The sequence below is a fragment of the Varanus komodoensis genome, unplaced genomic scaffold (assembly GCF_004798865.1).
Source record: "Varanus komodoensis strain SLA01 unplaced genomic scaffold, ASM479886v1 scaffold3, whole genome shotgun sequence".
NCBI lineage: Eukaryota > Metazoa > Chordata > Lepidosauria > Squamata > Varanidae > Varanus > Varanus komodoensis.
In genome coordinates this window covers 64,037,602-64,061,072 of record NW_025335761.1, presented here as the reverse complement: position 1 = coordinate 64,061,072, position 23,471 = coordinate 64,037,602, and the positions used below count along the sequence as shown (strand labels likewise).

Here is a 23,471-nt window from a genome sequence, read left to right as displayed (position 1 = left end):
GGCTTTTACAGTCACTTTTGAGTTTTTGATTCGATTTATTTTCATTATTCATAGTACTATGCATTGCTTATTGTTTTATTGAGATGTGTATTATTATATTGTTATTTATACTAATATTTCTATAAACCATCCTGAGGCTGCGGCAAAGGACGGCATATAAATCTTTCAATAAATAAAATAAAAATAAAAATATTGCAAGTCGTCCTGAGCTGTCCAGATGGTGGACGAGGCATAAAAGTTTTAAATAATAAATAAATAAATAAATAAATAAATAAATAAGGGGCAGCGAGAGAAAGATGCCGAGGGAGAGGAGGCTGGGCGAAAGAGCTGTCAGCCCGGCCTGCCAAATACCTGCAGTTCCCGTCACGCCTTATCAGCTTAAGACCACCCTCGGTTTGGGCAAGAGGCGGCTGCGGAAAGAGGCAGGCGGGGGCAGGAGATGACGGGGTGCCCCCTGGCAGCGAAAGGTGCCCGCGACGTCGGAGTTGACCTGCAACCACCTGGGCGGAGGGACTCAGGGCGAACCCAGGGCTGGCTTGGCAAAGGGGCTTACGGCTGCTGTGCATGCTGGGGGTTGGAGTGATTCTCCTCTTCTCCCTTGGCAAATACGAACCGGGGGACTGCACGTTCACATGGCCCTGAGAAATCCAGTCCTGGTAAATGCTTGCCCCTATTTTGCCCCTGGTTCTGTCTCCCCGTTTCCAACATTTCCAGCAGGAAATGCACTGCGGAAAAACCCTCTGCTTTTCTTTTCCTTCATGTCTGTACTGCTGTACCACTTAGTAGCTGAAGCTCGTGGGCAGTTTACAAAGATTAAAAACGTCAAAAAATACTAAGATCCATAAATGTACAAGCACAGAAAAAAGCACAGGGAGACACAGAGATATTTCTCAAAGCGATTTTAAACGAGCAAGGAGAAAAAAAATCAGGACCCGAGTAAAATCTCATCAGATGCTGCCAGAAGCCCAGTCCTAACCCGGCACCGGAAACAGAGCAACGCGGGTGTCAGCAGGCCTGGTTGGGGAGATCATTTCATAACTGGGAGGCCACCACCGAGAAGGCCCTTCTCCTCCTTCGCGGTCTTCCAAGGAGGAGCAAAGGCACCTGGAAGATGGCCTTGGATGGCGAATGAAACGCACAGCCAGGCTCCTCCGCTAAGCGCAGAGAAAAGGAAACCCTTTTAAGTTCTGAGCGAGGAAAGGACTTAATCAGGAGCTGATTGGTGGTAAGTGTGGGGGGAGAGCTGCTAGGCCTGATGGTGCACAGGTTCCCCCTTCCTGACCTGTCAAACTGTTGCGACCCTGAATGGCTGTCATATATGAATCACGTCCCATGTAGAGTGTGTGCGTAAGGGGGACACTTTCCTGGCACACCCACCCTAATCTGCACCCTTCACTTCCACAAAGGAAGTGGCTGTGTGCTGCTGTCTGGGGTGCCGTGATGCTGTGATCTCTTGTCTGCTGTGTGTTGATCTTGTGCATGACTCATGTCTCAAGAGAGACGAGTAATCAAGCATAGATAAGCAAGCCAAGGCGGGGCTGCTTTGTTGAGCCGAATCTGCTTCTTGCTTCCACTGCAGAATCCGGCGCATCCCACCAGTGAGCATCCTTTAACTGCTTGTGTTGTTCAAAACAGAGACACTAGTCCTCATGACTACACAGTAAAGCACTGTGTACACTGACTACACTGTGCAGCACTGGCCCCTGGCTTTTGCGAGGCAGCAACCGTATCTCATAGTCTATCTTGGCCCATAGAAAGTTAACAGGTAAGTGCTGGAGACACCAAACTGGTTGCTTCCACTGCAAAAAGACTCTGGACAACTCCGTGCTTTCTGCAGGGGCTCAGAGGCACGTCTGAACGCAGAACATCGCAACCTTGCCAATGAGTTCCACCAGTTTTCAAATGTCCCCACTAAATGGAGGGGTGTCAGCTCGAACAACAAAACCGGTGTCATCTGATGGGTTTCTAGCCAAGCAGGCCCAAGAGGGGAGGGAAAAAGCGCTGGAGTCAGGAAAAATTCTTTTCAACCATCTGCTTCTCATTTCCACAAAGAAATCTTTGATTCCTCCATACACAGAACGGCCTATGAGGCCAAGTTCTTCCCCTCGGCACTAGGCTAACTGCGAGGCCAGCAGCTTCCCTTCCCCAGATTCCTGCTTTCTGGCCATCGGGGCATTCCTGCCAGATCCCACTGTGCTGCCTGGCCCTTGGGGCATCCTAAACTGAAGAAGAAGCCACTGGCAACCTGGTCCCCGGCTGCGAGAGCAATGCGGGCAAAGAACCAGCCCTCCAGCAGGCCATGGGGCGGACCCACACCGCTGGGTAGCCCTCCCAACCTGGCCTCTTGCTCGCTTCAGCTGCCAGCCCCCATGTGGGTTTGGGAGAGACGGAGGGACAGGGTGGCCGATGGACCCTCCCCGTAGGAAGAACTGTGGCACTTGTGACCAACTCTGGCCCTTTTTAACAGGATCTGGGAATTCCTGGTGGGCAGACGCAACCTCCAGAGGTCCGGCATCCGGCCTGCAAGCCTCTGTCTTTTGCTGTCATTCCCACGCACTGATCGGAGATGTGAGCACATTTTAAAGCCTTTCACCTTGAAATACCTTGCAAAGAATTAACCTGTTGCCCAAGACTGAGGTGTGCTTTCTGCGGCCAGGTGAGTCAAGGTCCCTGGCTCACCTCCCCCCACCCCCAAAAGTGCTGCTGAGTGAGTCAGTCCTGCTTTCTCCTGAGTAGACTTTAAATGGCCACCGTCATCCCATTCAGCCCCATTCACAAACGCACAGTGAAACCTGCGTGGCTTTGCAGTTGGGCCTTTGAGCAGGAAAAAATTCCCCAAAAATTCACCTTTGCCTTCTGGGGAATACGTGGCTCAACAGAACTGAAAAACTTCAAGGTCTCGCAGTATTTGTGGACAATAGGCTAAATGTGAGGCTACAATATGATGCAGCCGCCAAAAGGGCAAATGCTACTTTGGGAAGCATTCACAGAAGTATTACTTCCAAATCACGAGAGGTAGTAGTTCCTTTATACTCCTCACTAGTCAGACCTCACCTGGAAGACCGTGTCTGGTTCAGGGCACCAAGATTTAAGAAAGAAGCAGGTAAATTAGAAAGGGTCCAGCGGAGGGCAACAAAAGTGATCCAGGATTTGGAAACGCTGCCCCGTGAGGAGAGACTGGGAGAACTGGGCATGTTCAGCCTTGAGAAGACAAGACTGAGAGGGACATGATATCCGTCTATAGGGACCCGAAAAGGCTGCCACAAAGAGGAAGGCCAAGATCTCTTCTCGCTGATACCAGAGTGTAGGACACGCAGTAATCAATTCAAGCTGTGACAACCCTGATTCAGGCTGGACATCAGGAAGAGCTTCCTTGCTGTCAGAGCAATATGGCAGTGGGACCAGATGCCCGGAGAGGTGATGGCTCTCCCACACTGGAGGCATCCAAAAAGAAACTGGGCAGCCACCTGAGTGGGATGGTGTGACCTGGTGTCCTGCAACAGCAGGGGTTGGACCCGATGGCCTTCATGGCCCCTTCCAGCTCTACTGTTCTATGATTCTTTTTAAAAAGTCTAGAACCAAGGTTCTAAAGCAGGGATGGGCAACCTGTAACCTCTCCCATACTGGACTACAACTCCCATCAGCCCCAGCGAGCATGGCCAATGGCCAGAGAGGATGCGGGGAGTTAGCCCAACAACCTCTGGGGAGGCAAGGCCTCACCTGCTCTGCTCAAAGGAGAAACGAATTTGCAAGCTGCACATTCAGACCAAGAAGAAACGGGCAAGGCAGGGGTCCCGCAGCAAAGCAACCCCCCAGGAGGAACCTGCACCCGGCACCAGAAGCAGGTCACGCAGAACCTGCATGGTCCCAGCTTTAGCAGAAGAACCGAACGACAGACAGCGCGTTGCCCAGGCTGGGTTATGAGCAGGATTCGGTCCCAGCTCCGCAGCCTGGGTGACAGAGCTCCCTGCCAACGGGCGCCCTGGCGCGGCTGGACCGGGAAGGGCATCCTCTCGACTTTACTGCCGAGGGGCTCACAGACTGCAGCCTCGGCATGTTCGAAGCCACAGGGCAAAACTACACCATGAGCATGTTATTTTTACTCCCAGCCAGCCCCAAGATTTCGGCAGCCCAAAACTCAACATAGGTGAGGATAAAATGTGCACAGTGGAGTTAGAAAACAAACACACCCAACGCCATCTAGGCTCTGAAAGCATTGGCTGCCGTCAACCCAGGTCCAAATTGCCGTAGCATTTTATCCAGGCACCCCAACACCCGCCGCACCGGAGGCACATGGCAAGCTCCCCAAACTGCGCTTCCCCCTTCAATCGCCTGTTTTCCCCCAAAGCTGTTTTTTCACCTTTTTTGGCACTTCTGGTTTCTGTGTGCAACAGGGTCATGTGTTCCAGTCCTACTGACTCCTACTGGTGTGCAACTCTTCAAAGGCACGATCCTATGCGTTCTGGAAGCCATGGGCGTTTTTCCTGCTTAATTTGCTTCTGGGCTTTCGCTCCAAGACGTGAATGGAATTCAGTTGGGGAATAATCACCTGGAAGAGCACAGGGGCCCCTGACTACGAGGTGGCACACAAACGCGATCGATCGGATAGTTCAGCTTTCCAGCTCCGAGGCAGCACTCTAGCCCCGGGGCTCTAATCCCCCTCCACTGAGAAAACCGAAAACTTACAGCTTCATCCATCCCTATACTGGGCTACAAATGGCAAGAATTCCTTAGCCCGGGAACATTTGCCCCAGCATGTCGGAACCACCTGAACTCTGAGAGCTTGCATGTCAGAGAGTGCCACTGCGCCAGCTCTCGAGATGCAGGGAGTAGTTTTACACCCAGGAGAATTTTCTCCACTGCCATCTGTACATGCAGCTTTGCTTTTCTACTATCGCTCTTGGCACCTTTAGGATGGCAGAGACAGAGGTGCTGGGATTCCGTGCAGTCCACAAGTCCTGAAATTACCCGTTCCTGGATTTGTATTCAGCATCAGTGGATCCAAAGTGCTGAACAAGATCCAGGCAGGTAGCTAATACCAAAAAGCTGAATCAGGCATTTAGGAATTAATGAATTAAGAGCACTTTGCTTGAGAAGAAGTCACGAAAAGAGGAGAACTGAAGCACCCATGTTTGGAAATTCAGAGGCATTTTGGGTTGGGCACAGCGCTTCCCCAGGGACAAGCCGTGCTGACGAAGACGTTTTCTTGACTCTGAAGCGAAGTTCAGGCTTGGTGAAGTAAAACGGAGCCATCGAGGGTGCAGCACGGTGCATGGCTGGACAGAAAAAGGCCTGCAGATCCCAGAATGCCCCAGGCATGTGGGCTGAGGACGTTGGGAGTTGTGGTCCACACAGCAGCAAGGCAATTCTGCAGGCTGCCCAGTGGTGCGTTCACACAGCCGAGCTTCAAACCGGCCGTTTCTCTCCTGCGACGCGGCGGGTGGCCTGAAGCAGCCTGCAAAACTGGGTGGAATAGCAAACACCCTGGGAGACAGAATGACGATCAGGGCGATCTTGATAAACTTGAACGCTGGGCTGAAAGCAACAGAATGAGGCTCGGCAGGGTCAGCTGCCAAGTCCTCCACCGAGGAAAAAGAAAGCAAATGCGCCCGTACAAGTTAAGGAACACGTGGCTCAAGAGAACTGAGAAAAAGATGCAGTTGCCGAAAGGGTGAATGCTATTTTGGGAAGCATTCACAGAAGTATTACTTCCGAATCAAGAGAAGGAGTAGTTCCTCACTACTCCTCATTAGTCAGACCTCACCTGGAGTACTGCGTCCAGTTCTGGGCACCAGGATTTAAGAAAGATGCAGGTAAATGAGAAAGGGGCCAGTGGAGGGCAACAAAAATGATCCAGGGTTTGGAAATGCTGCCCTGTGAGGAGGGACAGAGAGAACTGGGCATGTTCAGCCTTGAGAAGAGAAGACTGGGGTGGGGGGACATGATATCCCTCTGTAAGGACCTCAAAGGCTGTCACAAAGAGGAAGGCCAAGATCTCTTCTTGCTGAAACTGTTCGGTAACACTGCACTGGGCTGGGGCTCTCCGGGGCCTCTTCCACAGGTCCCCCTCAGCCCTGCTGGCCGGGGACTGGGCTGGGCGGGCCTCCGGTCTGACCCAGCCTTGTTTGGGATCAGGTCGTCGGAAGGACCGCCGATCCCTGCACGAGCCAGCCCGATCTAGCCCAGAAGAAAGAAGGTGCACCTGGAACAAGCTCTGCCCCTCACATGGCTACGCCCCAAAGATGCCCACAAGGAGAACCCAATGCCTGGGATTCTGCTCCGCTCAGGCTTGGTGACGCAAAACCAGCACTGGAGCCTTCAAGGCAGTTGCTGAGTTTCGCAGAGAGATGTTCTTTACTGCTTTACTGAGCCCCACTCCTAAAAATGTGTCTCGAGACGTCACCTGCCGTCTCCCCCTCAAGCACCACCTGAAGTAACCGCTGGTCCCCCTTTCCCCTCAGTCCTTTCCAGTTTATGGTCCCAGCAGTGCAAGGCACAGAAGCGTCAGAAAGTTGGCCAGGGTTCCCTGTTTAGCCTTGCTTGCGAGTGGCTCGGATTTCGTTTGCTCGGGAGGAACTGGGCTTCCCACGGCCGCACGCGGCACAGAACCTTTGTGGAAAAAGAACTGGGCGCTCCTCGGGGGACTGCGGAAGACTGCTGGACGGCTGTCCACAGGGACAACGGCCGGCCGCGCAAGCATCCCGGTGCCCAAGGTTGCCCTTCGCTTCCTGCCTGCAGTTAAATTTAGAAGCCCCGTTCCTGCAGCACTTAAAAACAGAGTTGCTGGGGCAGCGAGGCCTGCACTGCGCGGGAGGCCTCAGCTCCCCAAGGAAGGGGGCCTTACGGTGTCCCGTTGCACCTCCCCCCCCCCATTCCTGGAGTTGACCAGAACCTCAGCAGAGCCACCAGCCAGTTTGTGGGAAACTCCCCCAGGGGCGAGGGGAATCCATCGGGGTCCACAAGTCAGCAAGCCGTTTGAAAGGACAGGGGGCATGAAGAACCGGCCCCTGAACAGGGAAAGGGTGAGGGGGGGAGCCCTGCTGTGCCCCTGAAGGCTACCCTGTCCTGCCGTGCCGGGTGGGGCCTTCGAGCAGAGAAGCCGCACACGGTGCCTGGAGATGACCGGAGCAGAAGTTCTGCAGCATCGTGACGCAGGTCGGACTACAGCTCCCATCATGCTCAGCCAGCAGGACCACTGCCCTCTCGGGACCATGGCTCACGCCCCACACATCCAGGAGGTGCCAGGTCGGGGAAGGACGTGGTGTATTCTGTAGAGGAGGGAGAGGGAGAGGCGCCACGAAGGAAAGATCCGACGGGAAGAGGCGGTGGGTTGAAAATGTCAGTGGAAAAAGCCACCCGGCTACGCCGCAAAGGAATTTGGCTCCGCGTTCCTGGGAACGTTCCTCCGCAGGAATCCATCTGAAGGCGATTGTTTGAAGCCGGGCTGAGCAGCGCTTCCCAACACAAGCGCCCTCAGTCTGCCTTCCTGCAGCGGCGTGGCTCCTCTACTCGCATGCAAGTTGCCCACCGGGCCCGTGTGCTTCCCCGAAACCCAGGATGCTAAAATGCACGATCAGCGGCATGCAGGAAGAAAAGGAGGCGATTCTTGGAGTTTTTACAAAGCAAAGAGTTTTGGGGGCTCCGGTTGCTGCTGCCTCCCGCCCCTGACAACCTGCCGGTATGTTTGGACTGCAACACCCATCATTCCCACCCAGCATGGTGTTGAGGGCACAAGAGCCGTCCGGGATCAGAGCGAGTCCGTCCAGTCCAGCATCCTCTTCGCACAGCGGCCAACCAGTTGTGGCAGGGGGAAGCCCACAGGCAGGGCAAGAGCGCAACGGTGCCCTCCTGCCCATGTGCCCCAGTATCTGGAGCACCCAGCATCCTGCTCGATCCAGGAGGGAGCGCAGAGCCAGCGGGGCGAGCAGCCAGGACAGCCTCCTCCGCAAATCCGCCCTGCCCCCTTTTAAAGCCCCCCAGAGGTGTGACCATCACATCTGGTGGAAGTGTGGGTGCCTTGCACTGGCTGGGGATGATGGGAGGTGGGCTCCGACAATGTCCGAAACAGTCCACGTCAATCAGTGCCCTGACAACAACCCCACACCCCCCCTCGGCCAGCGCCACGTGACAGCTGCCGCGGGGCCCTCGAAGCGGCCCTCCAGGCGGGCGAATGCCGGTCCACCAGAGCGGCACCCGCGGGGCTCGTGGCCTGAATCAGGGGAGGTGCGAAGGCAACAGCGAGGCCGGCCAGCAGGGCCGTTTGCCGGCGGTGCCGACCCATGCCGTTCCAGCAGTGGGCACGCGCACTGGGGTGGCCGGGGGGGGGGGGTTCTGCCCCGCAGAACATGAGCGAGGCGCATCTCCAGGGAGACCCCGAAGCCACGGCTATCCATCTTCCAGGGAACCTCAGAAATGAGGAGAGGCTTTCAGGGCAGAGAGGCAGGCAGGCAAGGCAGGGGGAAAGAGGCCTCTTCAACTCTGAGCTCTCCAAATTTCTTCCACTCCAAGTCCCACCGTCCCCAGCCACCATGACCAATGGTCAGGGAGTTGTCATTGCTGCTCGAAAGGTCTGGAAAGCGGCCAGCGACAGAACCTTCCTTGGATATATATATTGCGATTTATATCCTGCCTTTTTCCTACAAAGGGCTCAAGGCAGCTCAGATCATTCTCCTCCTCCATCTTATCCCCACAACAACAACCCTGTGAGGTAGGTCGGGCCGAGAGTCTGGGACTGGCCCAAAGTCACCCAGTCGGCTCCATGGCTGAGCGGGGACTCGAACCCAGATTGCCTGAGTCCCAGTCCCATGCCCCTAACCACTGCACCACACAGCTTATAGCCAAAGCGAAGCCCCCCGAACCAGCGGGGATGTGCCCTTTCGGGAACCCTAGCCCTTTACTGGCCTGGGGGGCTCCGAGCGTGGCGGAGGGCATCAGCCGCGAGACGGCCAGGTGGCTGTGCCCACACCGGGGAAACCCCTCGGACGCCTGCGACCTGTTCCAGGCGTCTGGCTGGCACGGCCATTCCACTCCGCTTGCCTGGCCGAAATGCGCCGGGCGAACGGGGGGCACGCAGGGGGCACGCGCTGCATCACCACACCAAGATCGTAAAGCGATCCCGGCTGCAGCAGCCCGGGGTGTATCCCGTCTGGCGCGTGGTTTCTGCGGGGGCTGGCCAGCTGCCCACAGGAGACCCCAGGCAGCACCCTCCCCGCCCACGTTCCCCAGCAACTGGGGCACACAGGCACACTGGTTCCAGTCCCGAGCAAGCCCTCAGCCTCCCCTGGCAGCCTTCCCCCACAGGCCTGTCTGATCCCCTTTTAAAACGTCCCGAGTTGGTGACCGCCTCGGAAGTCTGTCCCTGAACGCAAAGCAAAAGGACGTGGCAGAGCGCAGTGTCCCAGCCCCGGGCACCCCATTCCCAGCATCCTCGCTTCAGACAACCCAGGACCACCTGCGCCTCAGTCCAGTCTGGGACTCACTGCTGCCCGAGTCGTGCCATCTCCGGCCCCACAAGAAGGCACCCAGCCCGGGGGCAGGAGCCCCCTGCTCTTCTGTTGCTCCAACGTTGGCTTTGCTCCGCAGGGAGGTGGTAGCGTGAGGAAAGGAGAGACCTCTGCAAATGCCAAAATTTCAGGCATGTTCTTTTTTAAAGAAGAAAAGTTGGCGAAGACTGCATGAAAATGGCATTTCTCAAAGATGGGACCGCTGGTGCCAACCCACCGTGGGAATGCTCGTCAGTCCAGGCTAGCTTAAAAGTTGAAGATTAAGGTAAATTTTGGGAAAGAAACCCGTACGGCTTCCATTTCTAACTCCTACTTAGAGAAAAGGCTTAAGTTTTACATGTGGCAGCCAGACTAAGAGCTGATCAGCTGAAACTTTTTGGTTTCTGGGGAGCTGAATGGCGGGAGAGGGACGCTGGTGTGACTCAGTTGTGCAGGCAGCCTTCCCTTCCTGGTGCCTTCCTGATGTCACACCCACAGGTGACCCCAAACCTGCGGGAGGCTGAGATCCACACGCTCTCCTGCACCCGCGCCATGAGGTAATGGCACGGTTATGCAGCAGCGCAATTAATCACAAGCCACTTGCCAGCTAGCAAACATGGCTGAGCCAGCCTTGGAGTCATATGCGCGCATTGGGGGGAGAATTGCATCAGGAGGCTGGAATTTCCCTGGAGGAAATTTTCTGCTGAAAAGTTTCAGTGGAAGAAGTTTCTGTGTGGCTCCAGTTGGTCCTGGACGAGGATGCTCCTGGGCCCATTTTGTGGAGGGGCTCAGACAATCCCCTTGCAGCATCATCTAATTTTATTTTCTTTCAAAAGGAGGGTCTGACTTGTAGCCGCGTTTCCTGGCCGCCAAGGGGGAGGCAGCCCCCTTTCCAAAATCCGGGGGCTTGCAGGAAGCAACAACACAGCCGGAAGGGTGTCCAGAACTCCCTTCTCTTGCTACGGATGGCCAAGAGAGAGCCCAACTGGACAGGTCCCGGCTGACACTGGTCCCCGTCACAACCAGTATGTAACGATACTCAACCATCCTCAATGAGTTCGTACATGATCTGGAATTAGGAGCACCTAGAGAGGTGGCCAAACCTGCTGATGACACTAAACTTTTTAGGGTGGGCAAAACCAGAAGGGGTTTTGAGAAACTCCAACGAGATCTCTCCAAGCTGGGAGAAAGAGCATTAAAATGGCAAATGCAGTTCAATCTAAGCAAGTTTAGAGTGATGCTTGTTGGAGGCAAAAAATTCCAACTTCAAAAATCCAACTTCAAGTATCGGCTGATGGGATCTGAGCTGGCAGTGACTGAGCAAGGAAGGGGTCTTGGGGGGGGGCAGCTCAATGGAGATGTCACCCCAGCGTTCAGCTGCTGTGAAGAAGGCCAACTCCACGCTATGCTGAATTAGGAATGGAAAAGCAAATAGAACCACCAAAATCTTATTGTCGCTGTACAAATCTTTGCTGCCACCGCACTAGGAATGTTGTGCCTTGCCTGGAAGGACATCACTGAGTTGGAAGAAGTTCAGGGAAGGGCAACCAAAATGATCCCCCAAAATACTGCAACCCAGTGGGGTCATCCCACCAAGCTGATTGGTGGGCAGTTTAGGAGAGAGCGAAGGACGGACTTCTTCACACAGCCTACGGCCAAACTATGGAATTCGCTGCCACGGGAAGAGGTGATGGCTGCCAATCTGGACAGCTTTAAAAGGGGACTGGACTGATTGATGGAGGTGGGGGAGGCGCGTGCTCCCTCCTTCCCCAGAGGCTGAGGAGTGGGCAGGCAGAGCTCTTGCCCCAACCCGCTGGAGGGATCCTGTGGGGCAGCTGCCCTGCCACCGTGGGCAGAGTGGCGGACTGGGGCTGAGAAGGCCGCTCTCTGTTCCCGAGCAGCCTCGCACCTCCCTGGCTAACTTCGGGCCAGGCGCCAATTCGCAGCCAGGCTGAGCAGAGCCTCCCTCGCAGGGCTGTTGTGAGGAGGAATGAGGGGGGAGGGCCATGTCAGCCGCCTTGGGCTCTCCGTGGGATAAAGCTGGAATGCAGAAGTCACAGGGAAGCGTCTTTCCCCACTTCCCTGCCCAGGCAAAGAGCAGCCGGGGAGAGGCGGACGCACCTGTCAGGAAATCGAAAGCCCAACGGCGTCACTCCGCAAGCATCTTACTCACTTGGCTGGGGGATTGTGGAAGCCGGAGTCCCCCCCATCTGGGGGGGATGGGGGGGGGGGGGGAAGCAGCCTTGCTCATTTTCCCTTACCAATGTCGGCACAGGGAGAGGCATTGCTCACCAGAAGGGCTTGCTCCAGCCCCTGATCAAAGTGAGGACGATGACACAGCCCTGCTCTTCCTGCCCCCGCCCCCCGCTGGCAAACGAGGCCACGGCCCTCCCAGTTGCCACTGGTCTTCCGAAGGCGATAGGCAAAAGGGTGGGGGGCATTTTATTTACACCCCCAACCTTATGCTACGTCCTTTCTGAGGGGGTCACTTGCCTCAACGCACTTGCCAAACTCTCTTGGCCTCTGTTCAAACTGGAATGTGTGAACACCGTCCGGCGAGTGTAGGCCACTCTTCCCCAAGCGGGTGTCCGCCAGATGAGTCGGGCGGCAATTCCCAGCATGCCCCTGCCAGCACAGCCATCGCTGGGGGCTTATGGGAGCTGCTGCCCACAGCTTCAAGAGAAGATCAGCTTCAGTGAGCGAGCCAAACTAGGGCTGGACTATTTATTCACTTAGGGCTTATTCACTTAGGGCTCGATCCAGTGCATCTTTGGAGAGGAAAAGTCCTACAATTCCCAGCATGCTCCAGCAAGCACGTGGGGCTTTCCTTCTGTCCACATGTGCACACAAGTGCGCTTTCCGGGGTCTTCTGGATGCTGCTCTGCCTTTTCCACCACATCTGCCTCTACTGTCTTTGCTCAGACTCCATGGGCATCAGCGCTGGATGTCCGGGGCTCTCTTGAAGCCCCCAAACCTATCACTCCCTGCCAGACATTGCCCAACTGAAGCAGAACTCACCAGGGACTGTGTGGCCTGCGAGCGCCGTTGTCGTTTCCCATGGGACTGAATGTGCCAAAAGCACTATTCAGAGAGAGATTTGATCCAAACAATGGAAAGATTTGAAGCCTTCCGGACTTCAGAGCACGGCAGAGATGACATCCCCAAAGAGGCAGCCCGCTGAACTACTTTCCTGCTGGAGGAGACCCGTGTGTGTGTGTGTGTGTGTGTGTGTGTGCGCGCGCGCGCGCGTGTGAATTCATTCATCCCTTCGTCCACACTGGGCTCCCCCACCCTGCGCCAGACACGCCCAATGCTAGACTGCACGTTCCTGGGGCGTGTATTTGGCTCTTTTGCACTGCAGAATCCTTCCACACTCTTCCCTAACCCAATGCCATCCAGATGTTGGACTACAACTCCCATGATGGCTTGGGATGCTTGCACGCCATTTGGCACTTGGCTCCAAGTCCCAAACCTCTCAGCCACCTGGGATTTTTAACAAGCCTGGCTGAAGTTCACTCTCTCTCCCTGCAGCCTCTTCTGGGCTACGAATTCCAGAAAAGGGTCTAGCAGACGCAGAGGGGCTGCCCGGAACACCTCTGGGGTAGGAGGAAGCCAGAACTACCTTACCAACCAGGTGGGGCCCTGAGCACTGGGATTAGCGTTTTGATGCCATGGGGCATCTCCCTTCCCCAAACAGCATAGCAGGACTCAGTACCCAGAGGTGGGGAAACTGTGCCCATCCAGCTGCCATTGGACTACAGTTCCCATAAGGCTTAGCACCATGGTCAACATACCAGGGATGATGCAGCTTGCAGTCCAACCCTATCCAGAGGGTGGGAACAGATTCCCCACCTCCAGCCTAGACATCTAGGGAAGAATTCTGGGGAATTCTAACTTCATCCCTCATGAGCCCCTCCGGTTTTTTTCCTTGCTTGCTCAGTTGAAGGGTTCTGCATCCGCTGAATGGCTGAGCCACACAATAGCAGCAGAGTCCCAGTGGCTGGCTGCAGAAATAAGAAATCAACATGCTAGAGACGGAGGGGGTGGCAAATCCATTCATGCAATAGCAGCCTGTAGAGGCATACCTGCAAACACACAATTCCTGCGAGGGGAGTGCCTGCAACACACCACGATATCATCGTCGTCATCATCTCCGTACTGTCCGATCCCAAAGCTCCCCGGCTAGTTTACCACAAGCCATAGCTATCATGCAAAATCTAAAAACCAAAATTTAAACTAACGCAAAAAGGTACAATCGCTTGTGCAAAGCAAACCCTAAGACCCATTTAAGCAGCTGCCATAAGCCCCATTGTAAGAGTCAATCAACGGGATGCCACGTGGAAGAGAGGAGTCTTAACCTGGCTCCAGAACGATATTGAGCTTGGTGCGAGGCAGGCTTCAGAGGGGAGCTTGTTCCAGGATGGGGGCCCCCACCGAGAAGGCCCTTCTTCATCATCCCTCGCCAAGCGCCCTTTGCAAGTGGCGATGCCGAAGGCAACCTTTGTCCCGGCACGGGTATCAGATTTTATGCCTGAGCAAAGTATTCTCCAGGTACAGATGTTGCTGGCCTGGCTCACTTTGGGCTCTTCCCCCCCTCGCCTCTCCCATGACCAAAACTTAGAGGCTGTGAACGTCTCTGCAGGAGAAGACCCATCTGTGGCTTGTGCTTTGATCCGCGTGGACTCACTCCAGCAGGAAAGGGTGAGGACCAACACTTCACATCAGGAAGCGAGGAGGCCATTCTCAGCGCACCTACTTCTCAAGCAAAACGGGGGCCAGAAACGGCACCAAGACGCTTTCTGGAAAGGCACTCGACGCTGCAGTTCCTAAATAACCCTCGATCAATTATTCAAGGCCCCTTTTAACGTCAGCATGCCCATCCGAGCTGATGTCTCGCTACCGCAGCACGGAGCCAAACCATGTCTGGTGTTTCAGACTGCATTGATATGTTGAACTTATCCAGGAGAAAAAGCAGAGGCCGATCTGGGAGAGCAGAAAGGGAGAAAGGAAGATGGCAAGACTGCCTCTCAGAAACATTTCACAAGCTACCTCCTTCCAGGAAGTACGTGGAACTTACTTAGCATCCAAAGGAATTTTTAAAAACCTCTTCATAATTTGTGCAGCTTGCTCTGTTTCCAGCACATTTGGAAAATAAAAAGCAGAGGAAGGAGTTGAGATCATCTGAAATTTGGAATTCACATACATTTTCTACATCTGGCCTGAATTAAGCTTTTCATAGCACTGCCTTGCATGTAATAGGATAATTGCTTACAGATTTGGGTTTTCCCCCCTTCTTCACTGCTCTCTCTCAAAAACATGAGGGAAAAAATACGGCTGCTAACCCAGAATTTTCCTGCACTGCAAGAAAATACCAGAAAAAAAGAGGGTGAATCACAACCTTATAGAATACATGAAGCCCAACCCAAAAGCTGAAAAAGAGGGGAAAGCAACATACTGCAAGAACCAAGCGTGCCGATTTCTCCTTTTGGCAGGCAACTTAAATATATACCACAATGACCAAATCGAGGCACTAGGAAAACAAGCGGGGCCCTGCGTTTCTTATGCACATGGCCATTTTCTGTAGACGTTAACAAACATGGAGGTTCACCTTGCAGTTTGGGATTTCTTGCACCCGAATCCATGTATGGAGACACACGACTCATGAAAACATTTTGCACTACTACCGAACGGCTCATCTGCATAAACCACGACAGTTTCCTTTTGCAGTACTGCTGTGCCATTGTCTCAACTTTGTAGGTTAGATGCACGCCAGCTAATTAACACGCACACCCCCCCACACCCCCCCCACTCTTGAACATTTGGTTGGCAGGCAGTGGATCACATACCCTGCTGGCAACATAACGAGATATCAACTCTTCTCTGTGGGAAATCTTTCCTTTTTATTAATCTTCATCAAAGGCTCTTTTTAGCATGATCTATTAATCCAATAAAGGCTGCAGTCCTCAGGCTGATGCTTTGGAAGTGCCTCATGGATGTGTAGTCCTGGAACAGATGCTGTTTCAAGAACGCAATCCCTGCACTCAAGCTGATATCGTTACCGTGTGGCGCAGGGTTAGCTACAGTTTGACCCATCCCGGTGCATTGCGCTCCGCTGCTTTGTGAAGTCTGCCATGCCTTTGTGACATCAACAGTCACAACACCAACTGCTGCCCATCATTTGCATGGCTTAACAACCAACACCTCTCACAAGGAAGGGGAAAGCCCCTCTGGCTGGGTTCAGACAAAACGACAAGCTATGGTGTTTTGTTTTGTTTACCATTGTTTGTCTGGTTGTCTGAACCCAGTTGTATTTTACCATGGTAGGTTTGGTCTTTAGAAACCACAATAAGAAACCATGGTTTGTTCTATGGTTTCTCCATGCCACTGTGGCTTGTTGCTTCCACACTCCTGGAATGCAACCACCAAGGATTCCTCTGGAAAGACGGGCAACCACAGGAGTTGCTCCAGCCATGCAGCCTCTATAAATGGACCAAAGAGGAAGAGGCGGGTGACACGTGCAGCAGCAATGCATCCTGGGGCAGAATCTCAGGTGCAGTGGCTGATGGGATGCATGCCAACAGCGGGAGGGCTGAGCAGACAGAATCAAAACCATGGCAACGTAGGAACCAGTTGATCATCTGTCAGGCAGATCAAGGTGAAAGTATGTGTGAACCGAGGCGGGTGGCTTGCCCCGTTCTGCGGATGCAGCCGCTGCGTCTTGCAGAACCCGGGCAGGGAGGGACAGGGGCACACGAGCGCGGCAGAGCCACTTCCTGCCCAAAAGCTTCGACGAAGACTCGGCAGGAGCTGAGGACGCAAAGGGGGGTGAGAAGGGCAGCTTCCCGGAGCACCGGGCTCCGACTCTCCGGCAGATTTGCTTCGCAACGTGCCTACTCACCTTTGCTGGGTTACCCTCCATTCCGTGGTTTCATGTTTCCGCAGTATCACTTTCCCCAGGTTTCTCATTTTTCAAATCACACGCCCAGAAGAGCCAAACTGCTCGCACAGCAGAAAGCAATGCAGGCAGGTATGAAGTGTCCTCGTGAGTATTTTGCAGTCCTGGAAGGAAGCGGCAAGCAAGCCAAACCACTGGCATTTTCATAACAGCGGAGCTTCCACTGGTCCAGAAAGTCTCCTGTGTCAAAGCTGCATGGGATGTTTGAAAGCAGCACGGCGCTTATAGGATCATAGAAGAGGAGAGCTGGAAGGGGCCATGAAGGCCATCAGGTCCAGCCCCCTGCTGTTGCAGGACACCAAGTCACACCACCCCACTCAGAGGGCTGCCCAGTTTCACCTTGAATGTCTCCAGGGTGGGAGAGTCTCCACCTCTCCAGGCAGCTGGTCCCACTGCCGTATTGCTCTGACAGCGAGGAAGCTTTTCCTGATGTCCAGCCTGAATCTGGGTTGTTGCAGCTTGACTTGACTATTCCGTGTCCTGCACTCCGGCATCAGCAAGAAGAGAGCTTGACCTTCCTCTTTGTGACAGCCTTTGGGGTCCTTACAGAGGGATCTCATGCCCCCCCTCGGTCTTCTCTTCTCAAGGCTGAACATGCCCAGTTCTCTCAGTCTCTCCTCACAGGGCAGCGTTTCCAAACCCCGGATCATTTTTGTTGCCCTCTGCTGGACCCTTTCTAATTTACCTGCATCTTTCTTAAATCTTGGTGCCCAGAACTGGGCAGAGTCGTCCAGGTGAGCCCTGACTAGCGACTAGCTTGTCAGAGGCACCCATCAGAATCAGTGAAAGGCGGTTCGTAACCTTGCTGGTTTGTTTCTAACCTTCCGTAAAGTAAGACGGGTGTCCACGCAGCCCTGCTCTGTCCTGGTGGATTGGCCCATCGGGCCTGTAAGGCAAGATCCTTTGGAATGGACAAATTCAGGACGGACCAAGGGACCTCCGACACGCACAAGTGCGCATGTTCCCCCCCTCCCGCTGCAAGAAGGCTTGCTTGTGTTTCCAGAGGGATCTGGCGCTTGGAACCTGGGTGGAGGTACCGCAAAGCGAAATGGCAGCGTCCTGCAGTGGGGAAGGAGACAGAATGGATGGCCATCGAAACCGTAAGGGCAAATTCAGGCGGAAAAGGCTGTGCAATGCCGAGCATCCTCCTGCCAGCATGGCCAGCTGGGGAGCATTGGCCTTGTGGGCTCCTTTTGGCCTAAACCCGCAGGACTGCACACTCTGGATTCACATGTGCTCCAGGTCAGCACGGCCCCGAGCACCGACTTCTTCCGCTCACTTCTGCCTTCGTCATCACATTGCATTGTATCCATGGCACATCACATTGATGATCTTTTCCTCTTGTGAAGACTCCCAGGGGGCTGACACAGATCCATGTAAATCTCACAACAACCCTGTGAGGTAGGTTAGGCTGAGAGTGAGTGACTGGCCCAGAGCTTTATGGCCAAGTGGGGAGTAGAAGCCGGATCTCCCAGGACCCCCGTCCAGCTCTCTTGCCACCACGTCACACTAGCTCTCGTTCTGGAAAAGGACCCTTCCTTACCTTTCTAATAATGGCTACAGAGGCCCCTTTCTATAAATGGCGTGTAATCCGAATTTAGAATGAGGACAGAGGATACGAGGCTATGCTTGCAACGAGGCACGAGTGTCAATAAATTCAGAGAGCCATGGATTAAGTCAGGATAAATCGTAATGAGCCCGAAAAGCTGGGAAGGTTTTACGGCCATGATGGCTCGGGGAGGGGGGACGGGGAGGTCCTGGAGAGGGAAGGGGGCTCTTGGACAGGTGCTCCTGGAAGACAGAAAGGGCGACATGGGAGCCAGGGGGCATGGATGCAAGCAAACAGGTGCAGAGAGACCCCAAAGCCCATTAGCCGCGTTCAGTAAAAAGAACTCGCGGCTTCCAGACGTGGCTCGGGGACAGAGCATCGGCTCTGTGGGAAGAACCCTGGACTGATGGGCGGCATCTTTGGGCAGGGGTGAAATTCTCCCACCGGACACCCTGGTCGGCCAAGACTGCCAGCTGGGGTCACCCAGAGGGACCCCAAGGTCTGGCTAAGGCAATTTCCAATGTTCCCAGTTCCTGTCCTTCCTGGCTAAGCTGGCTGGGGCGGATGCAGACTGCATCCCAACAATGATACAGGGCGGGGCTTAAAGGGGGAGAAAGATGCAGGGGATCCACAGGAAGCACAGCCCCTGTGCATTTCAATTTCGGGGAGCATCCGGGGTGAAGCCCCCTTCCTGCAATCTGATTTTGCCGGCAGGGGACAGAATCGGCACGAGCTCGGCTGGAGAAGCCGCAGCCTCCGAGGACTGCATCCACGCCTCAGGTCCTCCTCGCCACATCCCAGGCCCTGCGCATGGTTGAGGCGTGAGCCAGGCCCTGAGACCCAGCATGTTCTGCAAGACATGAAGACCCAAGAACAGCCTTGATCCAGCCGCCGCTGGCACAGACGCTCAAGGGGAGCAGGGAGCCGGGCACCATCTCCAGCTTCCGCTGCTCGGACACGCGCCTCTCCTGCAAGCCGCACCGTCGCGATGGCGCAGGGACAGCCTGCCTTCGCTTGCCTCCGGGCTTCATCCCGTTGGCAGGAGGCAGCGGCCACGCCAGTCTGCGTGACAGACACACTCCGCAAACGTGGACTGCTGCCAGTGGTGGCAGAGGAGACCGGGAGGATGAGGAGCCGACCAGGAGCAAAGCGGAGATGCCCTGCAAGGGAGTTCCAACGTGCCCGAGGGATTTGTAAACTCTGCTTAGGCTACTGCAAGATTTTTGTGTGTGGAATTTTTGCATGGCAACTTTTTAATGATATTTTTATGTGGTTTGTATTTTATACTGTCTTTTTATGTGCTGTTGGAAACTGCCCAGAGAGCTTCAGCTATTGAGCAGTATAGGAATAAAAGGATAAACACACACACACTTTAAATTACAGTTTTCCCCTCTTGACAGCTTACTGGGCTCTTCAGAGGCTCAGTCCTGTGACCTCTCATGTCCCCCACCTTCTCCTTTCTCCCTCACATGGCTTGCAGAAAGGTTTCTTATTCATTCTCTTCCCTTTAATTTGTCTCCGTCTGTCTCTCCAGTATGAGCCTGGCAGGCAGGGCCTTAAAGCAACAGATGGTAACACGAAGAAACTCTGCCCGACCAATAGCGTGGGGGTCAGAGTGCCGGACTAGGGCTCAGGACACCTGGGTCCTAATCGCTATTTGGCCCTGCAGCTCACCGGGGGCTTCCGGACTGTCCCTGACTCTCAGCCTGACCTACCGCACAGGGTTGTTGTGAGCATAAAACAGTCGGAGGGAAAACTGTGAGCTGCCTTGGGATCCTTATTAGGTTGAAATTTTTTATTTAAATAAAAAAGGAGGAGAGATAGGAAAGTGGATGAGTGAAAGAATGCAGTACAGAAGTCAGGAAGGGATTTAGGTTTGGAGTGGGTGACCTGATCCCCTCTGCATTTGTTGGACTACAACTCCCATAAGCCTGTCCACCTGGCCGATGGTCAGGGATCATAGGAATAGTCATGGATGGCTTCCACTTAACCTAGCCTCCCCAGTGGTTGTCGGGGGCAAGGGAAAGGACAACAGCAGGTGGACAAAGGATCACACCAGGTCTGGAAGCTGCAGCAACTGTCCCTAAAGGTACTTAATCCTGCAAGTACCCCCCCCAACCATGACCAGGTGGGGGGGGGCGTGGGGCCAGGAAGCACATGCTCCCAAAAGTATTACCGCCATGGGCAAGCTGCGAGCTATGAGGACGGACCCCATGGTCCCTGCCACAGAGAAAGACAAGAAAGGCTTGGGGTGCAGACAGGGAAAAGCTCCCCACCACACTTCCATGCTGGCTGGGGATGCTGGGAGCTGTGGCACTTTTTTCTGCTCGCACATGCATAGGTGTGCATCCCTACAGACAAACATTTCTAACGGCACAGGTTTCTTGGCCTGGAGTCTGCTTCCTCAGATGCACGAGAGAGCTCTTCAAATAGCGGATTATATATAGACCCGCAGAAGTGTCGAGGAAAAATATAGTGGGAAGAATCAAATAGCAGTGCATGGGAAAAATGCAGGTCTGACAACCCAGTCAAAGCTAAACATGTTTGCAAGACCAGTGCCCGTTCTCTGCTAAGAAAAAACTACAGGGGGCAGGAAACCACGTCTCCCTTTGTGACCAGGCAGACAGAACGAAGCTTCTTCAGATGTTCTCATTTAGTAATTTTATACACAGGCGTGCCTTGTGAAATTCCTTTGCTGGAAAATGGCAAGTTCAAATTCCTGTAAGTATCTCTTTGGTTTGCACTGTGGCAAACCAAGAGAGCTCCCTGAGTGACGGACTCCGGCAGTTCATCCATGTGGCGCTTGCACACACAGTTTTCCCACAGCTATTATCCCAAAGCGCTGCCCCCCCCCAAGCCAAAATGGGGCTTCCAGAGACTTTAATGGTGTTGCCTTTGAACACGCTAGATATTACAATCTTTATAGCACCCCTGTAAGGTAGAGCCAGATGGAGAACAGAGGAGCGAGTGGTACGCTGAAGAGAAATCAGGGAACAATCTGATTTAGAAGAATAGACAGAAGAATAACGCAAGGGCTTTTTGTGCCATAAAATGCACAGGATTGCATGCTTAGTGAACCAAAAGTAGAGGTGAGATTGTGGTAACTTCTGTGATCAAAAGTTCCAAACCTGAATCCGGCCCATCTCTTCTCACTCACATCAGCAGTGACAAGTATCCACCCCACAGACTGGCCTTCCCCGACCCGGTCCCTTCCAGACGTGCTGGGCTGCAATTCCCATCATCCCCAGCCAGCAAGGGCAAAGGAAAAACGTTTCAGTAAGATGGCAGTGCTATCTCAAACATTGCAGAACTCAACTATTTTCAACAGGTTTACTGCAGGAATCTGAATGTAGGACAAATTCTAGCCATGGCGAGAAAATCCGCTTTGGGGAGGGTGTTCTGCAGACAGGGGCTTGCCAAGGTGGCCTGGCCCTCGGCCTTCTACATGGAACATATTTTCCCTTTAAACACGGGACTCTCTTGCCAACTGAAACTGGGAACCAGCTCCTTTATCTCCGTATTCCGTATTCCAGCGGGTCTCAGAGCTTCCACTAATTCCTAAGGGAGTCTACGCAACTTGATCCGTCATCCTACTCGGATGGGTCACAACATCTCAGAAAGCCACAGGAAAAGACGGGGCTGAGGCTGGACATGCCAGGAAAGGGGAAGAACGGCGGGTTAGGGAAAAAAAAAAAGGGGGGGGGGAATGCCTTGCTGCAGCTTCAGCACATGCGGCACACAAACAGCCTGTTTCCATTTGCATCTGGATCACAACACTGCTAGCTGGCACATTTCCCCTGCCTCCCCCGAATCATGTTCGGCAGTCCACTGGATGTCCCTGGGCATGTACAGACTGTTTCTCCGGCTCGAGCAGCCAAGGTCCGCTCCTCCGGGAGGGAAAGCTGGCAAGGCTGACGCCGGGGACCGAGGCTGAAGCGAGCTTCCCTTCCAAGGACGGGGCGCTGCCGAAAGCAGCGGTGGCACCGAAATGTGCGCCGTTCTGGATGGCCCTGCGTGGCCCGGGAGGGAGTTTCTGCCCCGACGTGCGGCCGAGCCACACTCGGGGGGCACCAGGGCCTCCCCCGTCGCACGCGCGCGCGCAGCGCTCCTTCCAGGGGCCCCCGGGCCGCCCGGCGGGGCCCTCGAGCGGCGAGCTGCCTGCCAGCCCCGCGAGCCGCGCAACTCCCTCGCGCAGCCCCAGGGAAAGTTTGCCCCCTCCGAGCCGCGGCCCCCGAGCGAGGCGAGCCCCGGAGCCTCCGCCGGCGGGAGCAAGCCCCGCACCCGCGCCGGGCGACCTCGGGGCCCAAGCGGGGGGCGCCCCCTTCCTTCCGCCCCGGGCGCGGCCGGACGGCGGGGAGAGCAGCGCCGCCGCCCCGCGCGGGCGCCCCACGCGCGCGCCTGCCCGCCCTCCAACTTGCGCGCCTGCCGCGAGGGACCGCGCTCGCCTCGCCTCGCCGGCCGGAGTGCCCGCCGCCCGCCCCTGGGAGGCGACCTCCGAGCTCCCGCGGTCCCGGTCCGCGCGCCCGGGCTGGCCGCCGAGCACGGCGAGGCGAGCGGGGACGCGGCACTCGCTCTCTCCCGGGCTCGGCGCGCCGGCGGCCGCCTCGACGCGGCGCCCCGTTCCGCCCCGCGCCGCCTCTCACCTCCGCTGGGAAGCCGCCGCCGCCGCCGCCGAGGAAGGGCTCCCGCAGCCGGCGCGGATGGTGCCAGCGGCCGCGCCGCCCGGACGAGCCGCCGCGTCCCTCCCGCGCCGCCCTCGCCCCGCTCCAGAGCCGACTGGAGCCCGGATCGCCACACATGGCGAGAGCGAGGCGGGGACGAGACCACGCGCCGCCGGCGGGGGTGGCCGCGCGCCCTGCGGCCGAGGCGCCGGGCCGCGCGCTCTCCGCCTCTGTCCCGCCTCCCCCGCCGCCCTGCCTCGCTTGGTACGGCCCTCTCCCGGGGAAGCGCAGGAGAGCCGCGGAGCCCGCGCAGTCCCGGGGGGCGGCGGAGGGGCCCCGGGGCTCCGGGCGGGGCACTTGCCCGCTGGATCGCTGGCAGGCGGCGGGGATTACGCGGGAGCGAAGGGCGCAGGGGAGCACTCTGCCCGTGCTCAGAGGCACGGTTTAAAAGCACGTGAAAGGCGATGAAGGGAGAAACTGGGCTGTGAGGCCGTGCAAGAAGCCATTTGTCTGTCAACCCGCTGGTGAATGGAATCGTTCGGGGGGCGAAAGGGGGCTTCCTTCTTTGCAGGTGCTGTGCTTTGCGTGTTCAGGCGGCAAGAGTGGCCGGGAGTGGCTGCTCCTAAGCGTGCACAGAGTTGCCCTCAAAGTCTCACAAGAGGGACCACCTGAACGAGTGAGAAAAGCAGGTGGGGCGATGCCCCAGAGGGGGCTGGACACTCAGAGTTTTTGCAAGTCCTTGTATTTGAATAATAAACTTTGAATAAGTAACCTGCCAGTTTCATCAGCGAGCCTCATGGCCCCCTTCTTAAAAGATCACCTGG

General features: G+C 55.4%; 1 protein-coding gene across 3 annotated transcripts in view; it reads right to left on the bottom strand.

The window, feature by feature from the left end:
- The window catches only part of FRMD6 (FERM domain containing 6), a 54,927-nt gene extending 32,183 nt beyond the window's left edge, over positions 1-22,744 (bottom strand). For all 3 annotated transcript variants that reach the window (XM_044436394.1, XM_044436398.1, XM_044436395.1), the window contains exon 1: positions 22,630-22,744. The gene's annotated coding sequence lies outside the window, so the exon portion shown is untranslated. The remainder of the gene's footprint in view (positions 1-22,629) is intronic.
- Positions 22,745-23,471: the final 727 nt, after the last annotated feature.